General features: G+C 33.9%; 1 pseudogene; it reads left to right on the top strand.

Annotated features, from left to right (window-relative positions):
- The window catches only part of LOC132043479 (UDP-glycosyltransferase 75C1-like), a 49,877-nt pseudogene extending 32,011 nt beyond the window's left edge, over positions 1-17,866 (top strand).
- The last annotated feature ends 317 nt before the right edge of the window (positions 17,867-18,183 follow it).

Here is an 18,183-nt window from a genome sequence, read left to right as displayed (position 1 = left end):
AGTGAGTTGTTGGTGTTGCGGTTCGGCAATCCAAGTAGGTTATGGCTTACCTTTGGTGAGAATTCATATAGAGAATCACATATTTAGATCAACATGTGAACCTTCGAGTATGAAGTTGGGATGGATATTGCCTTATGTTGGGCCCTGATGTGTGTTGGGACTAGGGCTGGGCATATTTCGGTTCAAACCGAAAAAACCGACCGAATCGAACCGAACCAAAGTTAATTTCAATTTCTGTTTTTCAATTTTTTCGGTTCGGTTCGGTTTAAATTTATAAGATTTCAACAATTCGGTTCGGTTTTCGGTTTATGCAAATTAATTCGGTTAAACCGAAAAATCGAATTTTAACAAGTCACTTTTTCTTGAAACATACAACCGAACCAAAGTTAATTTCGTTTTTCAATTTTTTCGTTCGGTTTTCGGTTTATGCAAATTAATTCGGTTAAACCGAAAAATCGAATTTTAACAAGTCACATTTTTCTTGAAACAAACATACATACATACATACATACATATATATATATATATATATATATATATATATATATATATATATATATATATATATAATATGTTGGGCTTCTGCCCATAAATAATAAACTAAAGAGGCTTAAATCCCAATCCCAAAATAAAATATCCAACCCAATTAGTAGCCCTTTTAGCTAATGTATATGGTCCGTGTTGTGACTGTGTTATATATATATATACACACTAATGTACTAATACTGTTACTGTTTCCTGTTTCCTTTGAGCTTAGAAAACATTGCTCTAATTTTAGCTTATGTTTGTTAAAAATTGCTTGAAATTGTCCAAACGGCTACTTGTGGCTGTGGGAAAGTTTCCATATCTAAACCGAATAAACCAAACCGAATAAACTGAACCGAAATTGCAAAAATCGAATTGAACCGAAGTTATTTCGGTTCTCATTTTTTACAAATCGAAAACTGAAAAATCGAACCGAATTTGTGAAACCGAACCGAACCAACCGAATGCCTAGCCCTAGTTGGGACTAGCCACCCCGTTATGTGTGCTTGATTATTCAATTGTGTTGGCTTGATGCCATGTGTAGTTGGTAGATATCGAATTCTGTTTTGTCGTCTTGATTTGGATAGAATTGACATACCTCTTGTTGGTATTTGTGCTCGATATATGTTGGCGTACCCACTATTGGTACTTGAGTTATTGATATATGTTGGCGTACCTACTGTTGGTACTTGACTTGATATATGTTGGCGTACCCACTGTTGGTACTTGACTTGATAAATGTTGGCATACCCACTGTTGGTGTTGTGATGTGATGCGTTGTTGGCGTACCCCGTTGTGGTAATTGTGATATTGAACTTGATCAATTTACATATGCATTGCACGCATTCTCTTATATTCATCATGCATGGCCGATACCCGGTGATGATCCGGTATCGTTGATTGAGCGAAACTGATATTTTGATAAACTCTTTTACTTAAGTGATTGTGAAAAGGCCGATGTCCGAAGATTCATTCCGGAATCGTTGATTACGTGAAACTGATATTTTGATGAATTCTTTTACTTGAGTGATTGTGAGAAGGCCGATGTTCGAGGTTCAATTCCGGAATCGTTGATTGTGTGAAACTGATATTTGACAGCCTCTTTTACTTGAGTGACTGTGAGGTGGCCGATGTCCGATGAGCTATTTCGGGCATCGTTGTTGCATGGCCGATTCCGATGTTATCCCGAAATCGTTGTTAGTGCATAGACTCCACGGGTCCCACAGGGTGGTGCCGGTGAGACTCCCCTTGTGAGCAATTAGCCAGGGTCCCGTCCGGCTATTGGGCAAAGATCCGGGAGGGGTGGCACTTAGACTTCGTGAGTCATGCTGGGTTGTGCTACCGAGACGTCGATATTTTCGTCCAGAGTACATGTGTACACCTCATTTGCATGGCATGGCATCACATTCATACCATTATTGCACTGCATTGCATTATGACTTGATTGAGATGTTATGATGATTCTATTATGGTGATTGGATTGGATATACTCGGAATTGGCATGTTTGGGTTTAGATGCTTACATAGTTGATGGCAGATACTCGGTTGCGATTATATTGTCTCATGCTTGGTTAGTTTATTTGCTTATCTGCTTTATTTTCTAAATTGTGTTAACTATTCTTAGTCGGCCGATGGTGCCTACCGGTACTATTGTTTGTACTGACCTGCACTTGCTGCATTCTTTTATAGATGCAGAGTATTAGACAGGTTCCACTCTTTTCCCTCGGGAATGATTGACGAGGTTGCTGTAGAATCATTCCAGGGTGAGCACGATGGCGGCTGCTGCCCGGATGTTCTCTCATTTACTTACTTGTCTTACTCTTATTTCGAGACAGTTGTATTTTGAGAATTTATCATCTTTCAGACTCGTAGTATGTAGTTAGTGCTCTTGTATGACCAGACCAAATCTATGGGGTTGTATTTAGTATTTTCGCACTTTATCTTATATGGATGATTTGAGACTTATTCTATATTTAATTCTTCTGCCTTTACTTAAATTAGTTATATTGGAATAAGGGTTCGCCTATCGCGGTAGGAACGATGGGTGCCGGCACGTCCTAGTAAAATGGGTCGTAACATAACAAGGCCCAACCTAAGACAATGTCCAACCCAACTTCATACCCGAAGGTTTACATGCTTTCTCCGACAATATTATCTAAATATATGCTTCGCTAAATGAAGTCTCAACATAGGGTAAGCCGTAACCTACCTGGCAGGCCGAACAGCAATAACACCAACAATCACTCCTTCGCCTTCCCTTTCTGCTGATCCTCAATATCAAGAAAGTCTAAGCATATTCGAATAATAGAATTACAACCAAGAAGAACATCAAAACCAACCCTACTTCTATCAAGACCCAAATCCCCAACCTATGGAATAGGTTTATGAACTAGAAGGGTGAAATTAGGGATTTAAAGGTCCCAACATGAAATTAAACCTCTAGATGATCAATTCCCATCATTAGCAAGCTAGGATAATCAACAATTTACTCTAATTCAGATTCTAGGCAAAACTCCCAAAATTTGGGTATAAACTCTAACTTTTAAATCCACAAATTAGCCTCTAATTAGGAAGAAGTTATGAAATAAGGGTTCTAATCATCAATTCAATGCTTATAGAAGCCAACCCAACCAACAAATCATAATTTAGAAGCCTAGATAGAATATTCATTAAACCCACTTTAATCTTCCAATACTTGATTAACTAACAAGAGAAGGGATTCTAAGATGATTAGGATTAATGAAATAGCAAGGAGATTTAGAAGGACTTACCACTAAGAATCCTCTAGAATTTCTCCTAAGAGCTCAATTTTCGAAATGGTAATAAATAAGGGACTTAAGGCATAAACTTTATTTAATGAACTAACTGCCCGTCACCCGCTTCCGCGACAAGATTGTCGCTCCAACGGCGCCACCCCAGTGGTCCCATGACCGCTATAGCAGTCATGCCCAAAAGGCATAGACCGCTTTAGTGGTAGGGTGACCGCTATAGCGGTACTGCTGTCGCGGTGCTGGTGCGGCCAAAACGGGCACCAGACACTAGAAAACTATTCCCATTTTCACAACTCAACCCAAATTTTCGACTAACTCCCGAGGCTATCTGCTCACAAACCATATGCACAGACACACATACAAATACGCTACGAACGCACTCATGGCCTCGAAATTCCCAACGGAGGTCTCGTTAACTGAGTCAACCCCCGATACCTCAATTTCAACATTCCAACCCAAGTCCCAAAATACATCTGAGTGCATTGGAAACCAAACCAGATATACACACATGTTCTAAAATACCATCCGGACCTCTCGGAATCAACGGATTTATGAAAAAGGTCCGTTTACCCAAAAGTCAAATTTGAATCGACTCTTTCGCTTATAGCCCAAATTTCACAAAAAATCACCCGGATCAAGTCAAAACACCTCGAGAAGCGTGTCAACGGTCCCCTCGACTCAAATATGAGCTAAAAAATCTCGGGGAAGGGCTAAAAGTGCTTGAAAGACTATAACGACCAAGGGTGTCATTACAGAATATTTCTTACACAAACTTTATTGTGTCTTTTTAGCATAGAAACCATTGAATATTGGTTGTTGGGGTTAAAAAGAAAGGTTCTTTCACTTTTTGTCATCTCTTCCATTAATCATTGCAAGGTTTATGAATATTCTCTTTACTCTTGTTTTGTATTTATTGAAGATGAGTAGCTAAAACATTTAGCTAAGGTTGTAGGACCAAATGTGTTAGTTATATGATTAGGTTTCATATTCATACTATATTTTATTTGTTAAAGATATTTTCTATTAACTCTTCAAGCTTTAATATCTTTTAATGGTTGCAAACATTATTTATGCCTATTTACTTACACTTGCTTGGAAAAGAGAGTGTAAGTTAGGAAAAGATTTAATAGCAATAATTTGAGGTTTTACACTCATCTAATAGCTTGAGCTAGGAATAAGAAAGCTATTGAGACTAAATGGGTGTTCTCATGTGCAACATTCTAAGGCTTGGAAAAGCTTAGTGATAAAATTTGCTAATTTGGTTGGAAGACTTTTAGTAAGAATCTAGTAACCTATAGTCTATTACATCTATGCATATAAATAAGTTGATTTGATACCAAGCCCATTACTTGCCATTGGAACCACAACCTTAGTCTCTTTTACGAACAATTTACATTTTATAACAACAACGCTTAGAAATTAATGCTAAAACTTCAAATCAATCATTATTATATTCTCCTCTCCCTTGAAATATATACTAATAATTGAGCATTACACTTAGCAAGTATATTTCTTCATTGTATTCTCTGTGGAATTCGACCGGGTTGTATATTTGACAACTACCTCTTACTCATAATATTAAAGGTGTAATTTGGGCATATCATGGACCTTTTTGACTTGGTATACTATTGGTACACGATTGATTTGATTCCTTTGAAGAGAATTGTAAGTTTTGATTTACTTGAGGACAAGCAAAGGTTTAAGTTTGGGGGTTTGATAAGTTGATATTTCACCAACTTATCTCTTCTTTAATCTTAAATTTCTGCTATGTTTGATTGAGAAAGTAGTGCATTTAATGTCATTTACTTTCATTTTATAGGTTTTGGGTGATTTAGAAGTGATCGGGAAGAAACCAAGTGAAAAAAACAAGTCAAAAGAGATCAAATTGAGGAAAATGAAAAAAGAGGCTAAAAGTGCAAAAACGGGTCAGATCTGCAAAACTGAATATTTGGGGCTATTTTGGTCATATTTTGATGGAGAGAAATTGGGGAGCTACAAAAGCATGACTTGGGAGCAATTACTCTCATCTTTGGCCATATTTTCAAGCTTGAGGAGCTAGGGTTCATCAACCAACACTTTGAAAGAGAAGATTGGAGCACTTTAATGAGCAAACTCTTAATCCTTTCTTCAATTCCTTGTTATGTATTGAATATTTAAGTGTGTGGTATTTTATTCTTTCACTTGAATCTTTTTTATGAGAATATTCATCATCAAGTGTTGAATTAAATCTCTTGTTTTGCTTATGTATTGAATGATTTTTGTTTCTAATGAAGTGGGTCTTTGTTTCTTTAATTAATCTTGTGAATTAATGTTTCTTAAGGAATTAGCTAATCCTAGGACCCGCCCATTAACTTCGATTTGAGCTCGGAAGAGGAAAATTGAGGTTGAAAAAGATTAATTAACAAGAATTTTGAGCTTTAAACCTCATCTAATAACTTGAGCTAGAAAAAAGTAAAGTTAACTTAAGATTCAATTGGTTGTGCTTAATATCACACTCTAAGGCTTGAAAAATCTGAGACTGAAATTCATTGATTTGGTTGGAAGACTTTCAATGAGATTTAAGAAATCATTATCTATTAACATAGACTCGCTCTTAGTTGTAAAGTCGTAAAATATGTTGGATCGTCACTTGAGAGTTCCTTCTATTCATGCTTGTGGCCATTGATCATTTTACATGCTTTCTAGATTAGTTTGTATTTTCGCATTAGTTATAATTTTCTTCAAAACTAAAATATTATCAAGTGTTTGGCTTAGCGTAAAAAATGATAATTCCTTACTTGTTTAAATCGCCTATTATATGGTTCCATGTGGGATCGACCCCAACTCATAGTTGGATAAATTATATTGCATATGACCATGTACACTTTCTCACTTGAGTAGTGAATTTGGACGTTATCAGACATGTGTTGATTATCTCAAAGCAACGGAGAGCTTCTATTATAGGCAAAATGAATGGCTTAATCATGAATAAGTGTGTATCTATATGTCCAAAACTTGCTTTGTAAATGGAAATTCATCCATTTATTTCATGAGTAATTGACAACATTGCAAACATGACATTTGGACTAATAATTTGCCAATCAACATTTTGGAATACTACTGCTTATTAATCCTTTGTGTCAGTTCTATTCTATATTTTCAGAGTATTTAGAGGATTCAGTGTGATTTGAGAATTATGTTGGTTGTCAATCTATCACAAGTTTGCAACTTTGCATTTTTATCTTCGTATGGAACCGACAATGTTTAGTAAAACTCATATGATTGGTCTAAAACAACCTAAAGATACTCTTGACATGATCTAATATCGTCCGTTTTAGGCAAAACATACACTTTATCAGCTTTCATAATTATTTTTCAACTACTAATATCGTATTTTGTTCGCACACCCAACAGATATATTATAAATCTCCAATTAAACATTTACCAACTTCCAACTTAATCTGTTGGCGTAGAAGCAATAAATGGAAGGAAAAAACAATATTATTGAAAGGCTAAAAACATCCAAGTAACCGCGGCTAGGGAAATTTTCACATGGAAATTAAGTCTTGGACCATGAAAAACATATCGACCCTACGGGACCCTGGATACCATCTTTTTTAGTGGTAGATAGAATACTAAGATTATTCTCGTACATTACATAGTCAATTAGCATAACTTATGGTCTTTGTTGAGTCATATGTTGTTTTCATGCATATTTCACCATTCGTTTCCAAATCCTGGATAATATCAGCCTCTACAAGTTTAGATATCTTTTGCTCAATATATATATATATATATATATATCATTTTCAACCCCTAACTTTGCTTTAAAAATCAAACTCCTCCCTCAATTTTGAACAACAGACATTCCCCCCCTTTATCCTATGCAATGACTATTTCACCCTTGTTTTTTTCAATCCTCCATTTATGTAATATATTTTTATATTATATATGATATTTCTTTTTTTAATCTAGGTATTAATCCCGGTTAATATTTAAAATACTTATTTGTTCATTTAAATTACTTATTTTAAATATATATATGTTACTCATTATTTAGTAATATTTTATATTTTAGGATTCGGCGCCAGCGGATCCACCAGAGCTACCCACTCAGGCGTTCCTACAATTTATCAACTTTCATAATTATTTTTCAACTACTAATATCGTATTTTGTTCGCACACCCAACACATATATTATAAATCTCCAATTAAACATTTACCAACTTCCAACTTAATCTGTTGGCGTAGATGCAATAAATGGAAGGAAGAAACAATATTATTGAAAGGCTAAAAACATCCGAGTAACCACGGCTAGGGCAATTTTCACATGGAAATTAAGTCCTGGACCATGAAAAACACATCGACACTACGGGACCCTGGATACCATCTTTTTTAGTGGTAGATAGAATACTAAGATTATTCTCGTACATTACATAGTCAATTAGCATAACTTATGGTCTTTGTTGAGTCATATGTTGTTTTCATGCATATTTCACCATTCGTTTCCAAATCCAGGACAATATCGGCCTCTACAAGTTATATATATATATATATATATATATATATATATATATATATATATATATATATATATTTAAAATCATATATATATATATATATATATATATATATATTCTCCCCTTTATCCTATGCAATGACTATTTCACCCTTGATTTTTTTAATCCTCCATTTATGTAATACATTTTTATATTATATATGATATTTCTTTTTTTAATCTAGATATTAATCCCGGTTAATATTTAAAATACTTATTTGTTCATTTAAATTACTTATTTTAAATATATATGTTACTCATTATTTAGTAATATTTTATATTTTAGGATTCAACGCCAGCGGGGCACCGTAGCGACCCACTCGGGCGTTTTTTCTCATAGGCTCACTTGAGCTGGTGTCTTCCCATGTGACTGTCGAGCCACAGGTAAGCTTTTTATTAAAATTAATTTTGTTCAATATAAGGTCAATATTTAAGGTCAATATTTAAAATACATATTTGATTATTTAAAGTACTTATTTTAAATATATATGTTACTTATTATTTCATTTTTTTCATATTTTAGGATTCGGCGCCAGTGGGTACACAAGAGCGACCCATTCAGGAGCCTACTCATGAGTCTGTCGAGCCAGAGGTGTCTTCTCATGAGACTATTGAGCCACAGGTAAGCTTTTTACTTAAAATCAATTTTATTCAATAGAAGGTGAATATTTATTTAATTTTTATAACCTTTATTTGGACTTCGAACAACATCTCATCCAAGAGACTACCTCATATTCTGCACTAGACCCATCTCAGGAGCCTACAGACCCATCTCAGGAGCCTACAGACCCATCTCAGGAGCCTACTCAGGCACCCGTTGATACATAGATTTGATTTTTCAACAAACGTTAATGTATTCAATGTAAATAAGAAATGGTACTAATTATTTTATATTTTTCAGGTTCATCCTTCGGCGCCCGCGGTGGCAACTCCCGACGAGGAAGAGGTCAAGTTTCCAGACCCAACTCAGCCTGAGATTCTGAGCGTGCTAGCGGGACTAGATCCCAAGAAGAAGCACGTTCTAGTTAAGGGCGCAAAGGCTAGGGGGAGAGGAGATGATCATGACTTGGAGCACCCGGTTATTAAGAGAAAAAAGAGTGATGGAGACGATGGTGAGGGCGGTGGGGATGGTATGAGCCTTAGGCCTAAGGATAGTCTCCGGCATACTACATGTGGGACCCAGTAGTACATACAATAATCTTGTACAGTTTAAGTAAATATTATATATTTAAAGCGTTTCTATTTATATTTATGAATATTATCTTAGTCTTTATTATTGTTTGTAGTGTCACATCCCAAATTGATAATTAAAAAAAAACGTGACACATTCGAAATAAAGTTAAGCATTAATTTAAAAATAACACGAAACCCTAAACATAAATAACGTAAAGCTAATGACTACAAGTCTTCAAATAAAAATGGACTTCGAGCACTTTTCAACCACTAAAACGATAATCTAAACTTTTACGTATCCTTGATGTATTGAGCCTACCTTATTAATCGGACAAAAATAAGTAGGGTTCTATATAAAATATTGAAATTCCGCAGTCTCAAAGCATGATTGATATGCGGCTAAAGTACGTAAAAAAGTGTAAAAATGTAATAAGAGGGTGTTTTGGGAAAATAATTGGGTGATATAACGCAGTAAAATACTGCGCTATAGGGGAGACAAAATATTGTTTAGCGCAGTAAAATACTACGCTAAAGCACTTAACGGCTCCGTCACGGTTAAGTGCTTTACTGCGCTAAAGGTACTTTTATACCAAAATTTTTTTTGATGGTATTTTGGTTCACTTGGATTTTTATTGAGTCATTTTGGTTCCGAACTCTGCTTAGTATGTATTTTATGCAATAAGTTCCAATTATAACTTATTTTGAAAGTCAAGTTTATACTTAGGATGTTTTATGATCTAATTTATCAAGTTTTATAAGGAAATTTGATAATGGGTCAATCAACGTTCACTTAACAATTATCCGCTTGGTTTCACTTTGTGTGATGCATTTTTCATTTTAATTAATTATCCCAAAAGAATAACACCTTCTAATATTTTTAAATAGTTTAACTTTAATTTTTTTTATTTTATCTTCACTGACAAGATTCATAATCATAAAATGCTATAACATATTTTATAGATTGTAAGTAAAAAAATCTAAATACCATCACATGGATTGAGATAGAGGGGTATAAACTACATAAGTTGTATGAGACAACCCAACAACTATCATGAGATTGTCCTCTTTACTTTTACTGTTCCTATTTATATTGCGTAGGAATCTTTCCTTTCTGCTATTCAACAATTTTACATTGGAGATTCTTATGGTTAGGAAACATATTTTTTTTAATTGAATATTTATTCAGATTAAGAATAATCTTAGGAAGAACCCATTTAGCTGAATTTAAACATATTACTATTAAATTTATTCTACTGATACGTTGACATAATATTGTCAATTCATCAAAACAAATTGCCATTTACCAACAAACTGATACTATCAGAACTATATTACTATGATTTTATAACTTAACATAAAATATGTTATGTAATTGCATTATAACCTATATTCAATAAAAGTTAGGGAATTTTTCACTGTAGCATACTCTAGGTTGTACTATTTTCCGGTTAATTATAAAAATATAATAAATTAACATTAAGCTAAACAAAATTTCAGTAATTAAAATATTGCAGCAATGTACATTTATCTGATCAGTAGGATAAGCATTAGCAACCGACTGTCAAAGACACAATACCAAGTGTATAAATCTGCAATGGAGATCAGGATTCACCTGGGCCCACTACTTAAAGGCTAGCATCTTCACAATCCAAAAATAAAGAAGCAACTAGGGGTGTGTAAAAACTGATTTAACCGATAAATCGAACTAATAAAAATGCTATTGGTTTATCATTATCGGGTTATTAGGTTAATAGTTTGTAAATGGTTTTGTAATTCTTTTATCAGGTTATCGGTTCGGTTTCCAATTTTAAGGATTTAGTTAATGGCTAAACCAATAACCCAATAAGCTTATATTAAAATTATTTTTTTATCTCTAATTATATAATAGTGACTTTAAATTCTAATTATTTAAAACAAGTTTGAGCAATAACGTATTTGAATTTGCTTCTACAACATCCAAGTTTGCTACTTGATGTGAAAGAAAAGAAGTTTGTTTTAGCAAATAACAATAACATATTTGAATTTGCTTCTACAACATCCAAGTTTGCCACTTAAACGTGAAAGAAAAGAATAACGTATTTGAATGTGCTTCTGTTTGTGATTTGTGTTGAATTTTAATCTTTTATATATGAAGGTAGTGTATATATGAACAAATGAAAACAAGAGATAGAAAGAAAAAAAATTAGAAGGGCATTTTCTTATCGGTTAAACCGAAAACCGAACCATTAAGGACCAAAAACCGATAAACCAGAACCAATAACAAATATCTTATTGATTTGGTTATCGGTTTAGCATATTTAAAAATTAAAAATTAATAAACCGAACCGATAATACACAAAATCGAACTGAACCGACTGATAAGAACCCCTATCAAGCAACTACAGTAACAAGCACTACTGACCAATGAGGAAAAGCAAATTCATCTCAAGTTGCCAAAATATCCCTGTACAATAAATCAGGAAAAGCATTTGGCAAAACGGTGTTGTGGACTTTGCCAAAGCACATAAATATTTTCTAATTATCACTATCTAATAAAGGCGGATAAGCAGGCAGCAGGTCAACATGCCTGCCTGTTATCCCAGGGTATTATTGTCTTTTCAATTCATTTTGTGTTTATCTTTTAAATTTTAACAAATTATCATCAACTTTACAAGTTATTCTGATTGGTTTGATACGTGCAATTATAATACCTGCTTTGTTATATTTGGCTGTGAAGACTCTTTTGTCCTTTGTCGGCTCAATCATCAGCCCAGTTATTTGGACACCAATACATCACTACTTGAGTGCATATGTATGTGCTTGCCACGTTTTGCTATATTTATAATGTGGTTTATATTTGTTAATAGCCAATATATATATATATATATATATATATATATATATATATATATATATATATATATATATATATATATACCATGTAATGGAAAATATATTGAAATAAAAAGAAGAATAATTCTGGGCTTCTCTTTTTCGTTGCATATTAGCTAAGTGTATAGTTTAGTAAAAAGCTAACCTAACTAATATGCTTAACTGTAAGGATAGCATATCACATCAAATGTCATTTGTTATTTTTGCGTGTTCATTTCTTTAAGAAAATTAAATTTAGGCTATGCTTGAAAACTTGCACCGATTTGTGTAGAATTTGGAAAATAAAATTCGAAACATGTCATACAAATTTATACAATTATAAATCATCTCATTAAGAATAAAATAAGAATTTTAAAGATAAATTATTTCTACATATGAAAGAGTGAGCATATTTCTTTTGAGATAGAAAAAATATTTCTTAAGATAAAAATATTTTGAGTTTATCAAAATTTTATTCATTTTAGCAATGAGTCGTTGGGCCTGTGCTAGGCATGGGCGCTTCCCCACTAGTATTATATATAAGCGGCTAAGGGGGTACGAACACAGCTGCTCTAACTTGTACCAGCAACTTTACAAATTGTATACGCAATGAATGCTTATATCATAAGCTATATAATTTATATACTTTATCCAATTATTTTTTTAGCCCGCGTGGACATATGTCATAGTACTTAATATTTATTTCCTTCTCATATATAGACGTATGCACTTCAATTTTAATTATCTGACACATTTATTTCGTTCGTGCACTTTTACTTGTTCATTTTTTACTTTTCACGCTCTTATTGAATACTTATTCTCTTTTCATGTATAGACGTGTGCAGTTCAATTTTAATTCTCGTACACAAATTTATTTTCTCTGTGCACTTTTACTTGTTCACTTTTAACTTTTCACGTTCTTTAAGAAACTTTTCACGTTCTTTAAGAATTAACAAATCCCACGTGGATATATGTAATATTACTGAATATTTATTCTCTTCTCATGTATACACGTGTGCACTTCAATTTTAATTCTCCGATACATATTTATTTCCTCCGTGCACTTTTACTTGTTTACTTTTGACTTTTCAAATTCTTACTGAATATTTATTCTCTTCTCATGTATACATGTATGCACTTCAATTTTAATTATCCGACACATATTTATTTTCGCCGTGCACTTTTACTTGTTCACTTTTGACTTTTCACGTTATTTAAGAATTAATAAATGAAGTACTCCCTCCGTCCCATATTTTTTTGCCACATTATATTCCCTTCTCATGTGTAGACAGATGCACTTCAATGTTAATTCTCCGACACATTTATTTCCTCAGTGCACTTTACTTCTTCACTTTTGACTTTTCACATTCTTGCTGAATATTTATTCTCTTCTCATGTATAGACATATGCAGTTCAATTTTAATTCTCCTACACAAATTTATTTCCTCCGTGCACTTTTACTTGTTCACTTTTGACTTTTCACGTTCTTTAAGAATTAATAAATCCCACATTGATACATGTCATAGTACTGAATATTTATTTTCTTCTCATGTATACACATGTGCACTTCAATTTTAATTTTCCCACACATATTTATTTCCTCCGTGCACTTTTACTTGTTCACTTTTGACTTTTCACGTTCTTGCTGAATATTTATTCTCTTCTCATGTATACATGTATGCACTTCAATTTTAATTATCCGACACATATTTATTTCTTTTGTGCACTTTTACTTGTTCACTTTTGACTTTTCACGTTCTTTAAGAATTAATAAATAAAGTACTCGCTCCATCCCATAGTTCTTGGCTATATTACTTGACTTTTCAGGTTCTTTAAGAATTAACAAATGAAGTACTCTCTTCGTCCCATATTACTTGGCCACATTACTATACTCGCTTTTTCACGTTCTTTAAGAATTAATAAAAATGAAGTACTCCCTTCGTCCAATATTACTTGGCCACATTACTAAAAATATATGTTTATTTTTTTATTCTATATTCTTCTTCTTCTTCTTCTTCTTCTTCTTCTTCTTCTTCTTCTTATATATAAACTCCCAAGGTAGACGAACACAGCAACAATAAGTTGTACAAAAAGAAACTGAAATTGTACTCTAAGCAGTGACTAACATGTGTACATTTCAGAAGTTGAACATTAATTCTACCTCTTGTGTGTTTACTTTTTAAGTCCCCGCAGGTCCGCAATGTCTTAATTATCCTTTCATTTCCTTCATTTGGCATGTACTCCCTCTGTCTCAATTTAAGTGTCTATGTTTGACTAGACATGAAGTTTAAGAAATAAAGATAGACTTTCAAATCTTGTGGTTCTAAATTAAAAATGTGTATAATATAATAAAATATCCTTTGAATCTTGTGATTATAAATTTGACATGTAAGATATTTGAATTGTCAATTTTCTAAATATAAAAAGAGGCGGACATAACCAAAATAAGACAATTTTTTTTTTTTTAACAACAAATGCCCAAGTGGACGAACACAGCAACAACAAGTTGTACAAAAAGCAACTGAAATTGTACTCTAAGCCAGGACTAACATGTGTACATTTCAGAAGTTTAACATTAATACTACCTCTTGTGTGTTTACTTTTTAAGTTCCCACGTGTCCGCAGTGTCTCAATTGTCCTTTCATTTCCTTCATTTGGCATATACTCCCTCTATCTCAATTTAAGTGTCTACGTTTGACTAGACACAGAGTTTCTACGAAATAAAGATAGACTATCTTGTGGCTCTAAATTAAAAATGTGTATAATATAATATCCTTTGAATCTTGTGATTATAAACTTAACATGTAGGATATTTGAATTGTCAACTTACTAAATATAAAAAGAGGCAGACATAACTAAAATAAGACAAATTTTAACAAGAAATTAAGGGGGGAAATAAGACGAAAAGAAAAGAAAATATATAGACTCACTAAAGAGAATCGCGGTATCCTTTGCATATAAAGACTAACAAAATTGAGTAACCAAATTAATCATGCTGGGCCCCGTGCATCGCACGGGCATAGTTTGCTAGTCTCATTATTATCTGCATCACGTACAGTTTGTGAAGGCATGAGTATAACTTCCTACTTCATAGCAAAATAATTAACTACATCTGAAAAAACGGAAATGACCTTGGTAGGCAAGAGGCATGATGACCTCCACCTGCTTTAGGGCTCTTCTACATACAGGAATATATGTGCTTCATACACTTCTTTAGCTTAGATATCCAAAGACACCAATATTAAATGGCAAACATGAAGGATAATTGCGATGTTCTTCTTTTAACTTTCCCAGCCCAAGGCCAAATTAATCCATCTCTTCAATTTGCTAAGCGTCTAATCAAGTTGGGAGTCAATGTCACCTTCTCCACAAGTCTATCCGCAATAAGCTGCATGTCTAATTGTCCCTCAACAGAAGGCTTAACTTTCGCTCCATTTTCTGATGGCTATGACACTGGTTACCCCAACGTTAGCAAATCCCTCGATAAGTATCGCGAGTTCTATGCTTCCTTCATCTCTCGCGGGTCCGAGTTTGTGGCCAAAATCTTTACAACCAGGTACCGTAATAATTGAGAGCGGCTCAGTAAATTTTGTGGCCTAAAGCTAAATTTTAACAAGAGACCTTTAACTTTTTTAACAAAATTCATGCACACTTTTATGTAAAGTTATTTTTCCAACTTTTTGAGACTCCAAGTTATTAAGTATTTTTAATCAATTTATCCTAACGTTCTTTTCACTTCACGATATATTCAATCAGTTAAATATATCTTTGTTAAAATATTAATGATATTAGGTTAGATTTTATCAATTTTAATTTTAAAAGATTTGTTTCGATAAGTACCGAGAGTTCTTGGCTTCATCACTCTCGGCTCCGAATTTGTGGCTAAAAGCTCTTTAGCCAGGTACTGCAGTATCTAGTGGCAGATACAAGATTTTTCGTAAGCTTGGTAATGTTTAAAGAGCAGGTCACTTTAATGATGCTTAACTCATTCACATAGGGGTATAATCTTATTGGTCTAGTTAAATCTTGTGCTAAAAGAGATCAAAAGTTTAATTCTATCAAATCTCTTTTCCATTTAATCCCCATAAGCTAATGATGCGCGCGCTTCACCAATGAACCCGAAAGCTTCTACCAGTTGTCCTTGTTTGGGACAACTGTTTACTTTACTAAATGATCTTAATTTTATTTCTTTTGAAACTTATGTACCTTTTACCCAACGGTTTGAAAATCACTTTTGAGCTAGCTGCAATTTAATCACAAAATGTTAGACTACGATCTAAAATTTTGTAAGTTGTTCCAAACGTTAATTAGACGATAGTCTAGTATTTTGTCTATAAGACTCAACAATATATGAGCAAACACTAGGCCCGAGCGTAACATTGTCAAAAAGGGCAATTATTCAAGGGTTATATTTGCACAACAACAACAAAAATTATATTTGCACCGTATTTTTAAAAATAGAGACAAAATCTAAATGGTGACCTAAAAATGAAAAGTTCGCGTAAATCAACCATCTTTTCTTTTATTACCTATGTGATTTTTGCATAATATTATATATACATTTGACATTATAATTTTATGGCGAAATGGTGCCGATGACACAACTTCATTCAATGTGCATCACCCTTGGCAATACGCTAAACAGAATTTTTGATACTTCATCGTTAATCTGTCACTCAAGACGATTAGGAATAAATTCTTTTCTACTTAGCGACGAAATTTGTCCCTCGCTAATTTTTGTCCCTTTTTTTTTTTTTTTTGGGTAGGGCGAAAGAGGGGCGCCCATTCTCGCGTATCATCTACACGAGCGTACTCTCTTGGGTTGGCATAGTGGCAAAGAAGCTTAATGCCCCGGCCACCCTTCTATGGATTCAGCCAGCCACACTTTTAGCTATCTACTACTATTACTTCACTGGCTATACAAATGATATCAAGAATTGTTTATTAGATGATCAAGCAATTGAGCTTCCTGGACTTCCTTTTCTTGTGGGTACTCATGAAATTCCATCATTTTTACTTTCGAGTGGTAACCTTATGGACTGGTTAATTCAGACAATGAAAGAGCACGTTGAGTCAATAAATAGTGAAGCTAATGAAAGAGTACTTGTGAACACTTTTGATACTTTGGAACTTGATTCTTTGAGGGCTATAAAGAACGTGAATATGGTGGGGATTGGTCCTTTAATTCCTTCATATTTTCTTGATGGAAAGGACCCTTCAGATACTTGTGGAGGTGATTTACAACATTATTCGAAAGATTACATGGACTGGTTGGATTCCATGCCTAATGTATCTGTAGTTTATATAGCATTTGGTAGCTACTCTGAATTACCAAACCAAATGATTGAAGAGATTGCTAAAGGATTGGTAAAGAGTAAAAGGCCATTTTTGTGGGTAATTAGGGATGGGCAAAAACCATTTGAGAATTTGAGTTGCAAAGAAGAACTTGAACAAAGAAGGAAAAATAGTGTCTTGGTGTTGTCAAGTGGAGGTTTTACAACACCGTTGTTTGGGTTGTTTTTTGACTCACTGTGGATGGAATTCGACTCTGGAGAGCTTAGCTTTGCAGATTCCTGTTGTGGCATGTCCGCTTTGGACCGACCAAGGTTGCAATTCAAAGCTTGTTCAAGATGTTTGGAAGACTGGCGTGAGAGTGAATGCGAATGAAGAAGGCATTATTGACGGGGCCGAGTTCAAGAGGTGCATAGACATTGTGATGGGGGATGGAAAGGAAGGGAAGGAATTGAGAAATAATGCTAAGAAATGGAGGGACTTGGCAAAAGATTCTATGAAGGAAGACGGTTCATCTAATGTGAACCTCAAAGCATATGTTCATGAGGTTCTTGGTAGCCGCGTATAATGATAAAGAAAGATGAACAAATTCTTAAGGGATCACTAATACAAAAATTGTAATGCAACTAGTAAAATACAGAGATTATCAATGGTTTGTTTGATGTAATAAAAACTAGTATACAATATATAAATAAAATACTTGGTTACGTTTGTTTGCTATTATGAGTTTGGTTTGTCACTTTAGTTATTTTAATTCATGTTTGATGTTAAGGACCTGGCTTGACCCTTGTCTTGCCCATTCATTCGATGCAAAAAATAGTTTGAAAGATTTGGGGGCGGGGGTGTCACGTCCTGAACCATGACCAGAGTGTAATTGGACACTCGGTGCCTGGTTGCATGTGACAGAGCGAACCAACTGGCTAGCTGAATCAACGTGTAGTATATGTACTGAATGCGGAATAAAATACACAAGAATGCCGTTCAACTAAAAGACTGACTAAATAACCATAAATGCGGAAATACTGAGATAAGTCT

This window comes from Lycium ferocissimum, unplaced genomic scaffold (genome assembly GCF_029784015.1).
Source record: "Lycium ferocissimum isolate CSIRO_LF1 unplaced genomic scaffold, AGI_CSIRO_Lferr_CH_V1 ctg2529, whole genome shotgun sequence".
NCBI lineage: Eukaryota > Viridiplantae > Streptophyta > Magnoliopsida > Solanales > Solanaceae > Lycium > Lycium ferocissimum.
This window is presented reverse-complemented; position numbering and strand designations above follow the sequence as displayed.